General features: G+C 42.6%; 1 long non-coding RNA gene across 2 annotated transcripts; it reads right to left on the bottom strand.

The window, feature by feature from the left end:
- Positions 1-805: 805 nt before the first annotated feature.
- Positions 806-4,152, bottom strand: LOC144167409 (uncharacterized). 2 transcript variants are annotated; one of them, XR_013321988.1, is made up of 5 exons: positions 3,338-4,152; positions 2,002-2,143; positions 1,655-1,814; positions 1,445-1,567; positions 806-956 (listed from the first exon to the last, which is right to left on the bottom strand). It is a non-coding gene; the product is annotated as an uncharacterized LOC144167409 (long non-coding RNA). The 2 variants fall into 2 exon arrangements; XR_013321987.1 differs by lacking the exon at positions 3,338-4,152 and having other exon boundaries at positions 810-956; positions 2,002-3,319.
- Positions 4,153-4,978: the final 826 nt, after the last annotated feature.

The raw sequence follows: 4,978 nt of genomic DNA, 5'->3' as shown, positions 1-4,978 counted from the left end.
AGCATGTTAGGCATTTTAAAATTTATCAAGCAGCCTAACTCTAAAGACGTTATTAATTCCCTCAAGAACAATTCAGACATTCCAAATAACCAAGCCAGGTAGCGTTAAAACATACAGGTGACCAATTTTACCAAGCGAACTTGGAAGCATTTTTCCAGCCCGAACATTTATCTGAAATAAAATTCAGTTGTGTGCTATACAAACCCTACTATCATGACGACAGTATGCTTGTGACCAAAGCACTGCCTCTAACAAGCGAGAAATGCAACTTTGTCCATAGTAAACAACTTTTTCAAGCCAAATATGTATATTTCGCATTCTTCTAGGGCTTAGGTGTCAGCTAAGATACAGTACAAAAGTTGAGTAATAAAACCCCAAACCGTCTGTGTAAATAATTACTCTCACGTTTGCATCCATCAACAGCAGCACTGCCATGGAAAAAAAATTTCGAGCTGCACTTAAATAAAAACGTTACAGTGCAGTGCCATTAGCTACATTAACAGAGTAACAGAGTAGAGGCAAAGGCAGCCTGCGCTTTGTGCCAATAATGAAAAATTGCAAAGGAACGCACTTCACTTTTGCAGTTGACATGCCGCTTGCATCTACCAATCATTTGAACCACGACATATCTTTCCGAATAGGCTTAAACGTCTAACAATAATTTAAAACCCCAAGTAGAGTGACCACATCGAGTCTTTCAACAGAGCTTTAAACTTAAATGACATCAGGCCACTGTTAAATGGCCAAGAACTCTCTGCAAAAGTCCCAAGAACTCTCCAAAGTCGCCTAAGTTTCAGGAGATTAAGATGAAATATACGGCGAGGAGGATGACCACATCTTGATGTGACAATGCAGGCGGAAAATCCATGACGTGTTTCTTGCAGACAATATTTACGCCGCCATTCTCTTCTCTCAAAATAACTGGACGTCGAGAATAACTGGACCACGTCATGTACCTTTAAGGAAGGAACAAGAAAATTTTGTTAGACGGTGGCTTTAAATGAGTGAGTTGCTTAGGACACCCCTTTTATAGCACAGTAATTGATTGAAATATCAGCGATTTCTTGGTTTCTTTTCTGGGAATGCTGCTAACAATGTACAAAAAATATTAGCACAGACTGTCAATGGCAGTTCTCTAATTTTGGAAAGCAACCGCATTGGGCGTTGCCGTGGCGCCGTATTATCACAGCAGCAACTCTCAATGTGAAAGCAAAATGTTTGCAAAATTTGAATGCAAAATAATAGTCTTTTTGTCCACATGTTGCAGCATCCGAAACAGGCTGAATGTGAAGGTATTTCCCAATTTGGAGTTCACGATTTATTCTTAACAGTAAGATTTTGCTTCAAAGAAAACTACCACAAATTCAGTCCCGCAAAAATAAAATGCCAGCTTCAATAAACACTACCATAAATTGAGTCCCACAAAAATAAAATGCCAACTTACCCAACTAAAATTAAGATGCAGGCGTTCCTGGCAGGGCCTCCTCGGAGTGATTTTCCAGGAAAGTTTTGCCAACGTGTTCCCAAAAGCTCTTACTGTCGTTTTCACCTACAGGTCAAGTTTTCACTGAAATGGTGTTCCGAAGCCATTACGTATAATGCAACTACCTAAAAAGGGACCATCAAAGTTCCAGAACTGGGAGTGCGTACTTACTTGTAGAATGCAATGATTTCATCCCGTACAACGGCTTTCACGTGTTTCCTTTTTTTGAACACACGACTTCAAGAACGGTGAACACACGCCTTCAAGAACCAGAAAAATGGCAGTATGCATTCCTTGTTCCATTGTTTTAAGTCCCGGTCTGCCCTATTTCCTAGAAATAAAAACAGTATAAAAATATCGAAGCATAAATTTACGCTTCCCTTTAAGAAGCGAGTACTATAAGATCTCGTACAAGCCTGATTAGTTGTGCTAAAATTTATTTTGCATCACGAGCCCTGGTAACGTTTTCAGGCGAAACAATTTTTAATATAAAAATATTTGAACATTTTTAGGCTCACCTGTCATTGCTCCATGCGGAGTGGTGAACGTCTGTATAATACGCAACACTCAAGAGGCACTCTTTCGTGGCTTTATGACTTCCACAATGCATTCACAATCTGTCACACTTGTCACAACGACGCCTCGGCGTGCCGAAGATGTCTTCAGCCACAGTGAATGCCACAGCCATGATTTCACAAGTATATGTAAGGAATGGAAATAATTCGTTTTAATTTCTGTTCTTCAGACAAAAGAAAACAATTGTCGCAAACTACCAGTGTAGAGACAAATTTCTCCACAGTCAGCCATAGTCTGCATCTGGACAGGTTACACAGATCGAATACAGAATGTAGCAATCTGCTTTCGCAGTATATTTTCTAAGTTCAAGGAAGCACAGAAATGGGTTAATGTTGGGTGCACATAGTGATGTTAATGTTGGGTGCACCGACATTGACGGCATAAAAATGCAAGAGTGGCTTATTTCTAACGCGGTTCGTGAAGTAGCAACCACTAATTATGGATATTGGATAATTATCCTGAAGTCTCAAGTTACCACTGACATTAACAGCATAGAAACGGCAGCACACTTTCTATATACCCGCTGCGTGTTTCCACATATTTCTTCCCCTCTACAAAAGAAACGTTTGTTACTGCGGTACGGCTAAGACCACTGTCCCTTCCATTTCTCTACACTTCAGGCAATGTAAAATAGATCATCTCAATTGGTCAAAGGAATTGGAAGAAACATGGAACTGCATAACACACTGCACAGATAAACGTAAGCTGACGCCTTGAAAGCACATCAACACAACTCGAAATAGCGTCTACCTTGCGCGCAACGGGCAAGGTCGAAGACACCCGGTCTGGTAAGCACAGTAAATGGCATTCTACTCATCAGACTAACACAACGCCGCAATTACCACGCAAGTTTTAAAAATACCAATAAATCTAAGGACGGACGCTCCGACAAACTTGCTTGGAAGTTGTACACGTGTGCACGCGCGATTATCGCGAGCGACTAACCCGAGAAGATTCGCTACCGCAGACATACACAGCTACCGTCAATATACAACTAAGCAAAGCCACACAGTAAGGGAACATCCACTCATGAAACGCGCAAACCAGGAACTTCTGACGTACGCAGTCAGAAATGTCCAGCCGACTCTGACCCACGAACACGGGAGTTTTGGTAAATTACGGCTGCAAACGTTTCTCCAACACAAAATGTTACACGCCGCGACCACAAGCATGAACGACACGAACAACGGGCATAGACGCGGTATGTTTATCGGACGCAGTTAACAAGGATGTCACTGAACAACAACCGTTACCAGCACATAAATAAGCAGCACTGACCTTTTTTGTGCCTCCTGGCAAAACTCCACTTCGTCGAGCAGGAAATACAGCCCAGGGATATGAAAAAATTCGTAGTTGCACGCCGCAATCAACCCCATTTAAACTGCTAACGGCGTTCGGTTCTCGCCAGCGTGACCGAGAATTTCTTTAGTAAATATCAGGCGCATCGCGCGAGCAATTGAGAAACCCGCTTGGGAGTGCCACTGGTGGCGCTGCATGCGGAAGACCGTAAAATTAGCGGAGGGAATCCTGGAAGATGGGAGCGCTGCTGTCGTTTAAAGTGTTGACGCGGTCCCGATTTTCATCCGTCGTCATCGTACCCGTTGCAGCCCCACTGTACCGTGAATCAACGCAAAAACAGCTCTGCCGTGCTGCTGCTGACGCATGCGCATTGAATGCGCTACTGGAGTGGCGGTCTTTTCCTCATGGCTTCGGCGTACTTTCGTTCTCGCGGAGGCTTTGGCGATGCGCCCGCATAAGAACTCATACAAACTCGGCACACGTGATGGCTTTATTGGATTCGGAAAACGGGCGTATGCGTCTAAGCGGACGTTTACGCCCGCTGAGGCCGAAACAAAGCTCAGATAATAGCCGCGTTAGCGCGTTAGTACTGGCTAAAGTTGTTTCTCGCGGAGGGCCGTGAGTGCGTGCGATATCCGAGCTTAACTTTGGATGACAATTTCTCCGTTACTGTTTACAATGAACGCAAAAGGGCGTGGCTTCATTTACTGCTTTTCTTGACAACAAGCCTTTCCGTAGTCAATAAAATATACTGCGACGCTCTTAGATACCCACGTTATATAAAGCTACTTACAGCTAATTAGTAAGTAATATTACCACGGCCCGTTTCCCAGCCCTTTTCCCTCCTGAACACCAATGCTACAGGAAAACAGCAACTGGGGAAGCAGCTGGAGAAGGCGGGTCATTCAATGAACTTCAATTACTATGACAAGACACAACAACTGTATATACCCTTTGTATGTTGTTTTTTTTTTGTGATAAATAAACCACCATCGAATCGAACAGCAAGTTAACTCTGCGTATTTTTGCTGTTACTGCACAGCATAATTAGGAATTACAATGTCATTTCAGCATTAATACATACAAAATAATGCAGGTATCACGTGGTATATCTAGGTTTAGTTCCGTTCACCCAGTCAACCGCTCTTTGCAAAGAGGCTCTTGTTTTTGCTTGTGGAAATTAAAAGGGACTCACATGTTAGCATTCCTATCGGACTTACTACGTCATGACCAACGGACTTAAAAACCATCGTGCACCAATACGAATAGTTTTACAAATACATACCGATATTCACAACGGCCTAGTTTGCTTATTTTAGATATATGTCGCTTCTCTACTGAAACAAAGAAATAAAACTCTCGCATGGTGAGACCGCTAGCACCTTCCAGTGAAGACTGGATAAACCAAAATGCGTTTCTTGTTTTTTTTTATCTCTGCAAAGAAATGATATACAGCAGACTCCCGTTAAGACGAACCCGAACGGACCGTAAAAATGCATGCGTATTATCCGAAATTCGTCTTAAGCGGAGGTGTATTGCATTGTGGACGTTACAAGAGAAAAATGTTGTGGTTCTTAATCAGTGTTCGTTTTAACCAAGTTCGTCTTAACGAGGGTCTAC

The sequence above is a fragment of the Haemaphysalis longicornis genome, unplaced genomic scaffold (assembly GCF_048455015.1).
Source record: "Haemaphysalis longicornis isolate Haplotype H1 unplaced genomic scaffold, Haemaphysalis longicornis Haplotype H1 scaffold_2, whole genome shotgun sequence".
Lineage (NCBI taxonomy): Eukaryota > Metazoa > Arthropoda > Arachnida > Ixodida > Ixodidae > Haemaphysalis > Haemaphysalis longicornis.
The sequence above is the reverse complement of the archived record's forward strand: the minus strand, read 5'-3'. Positions and strand labels throughout refer to the sequence as shown.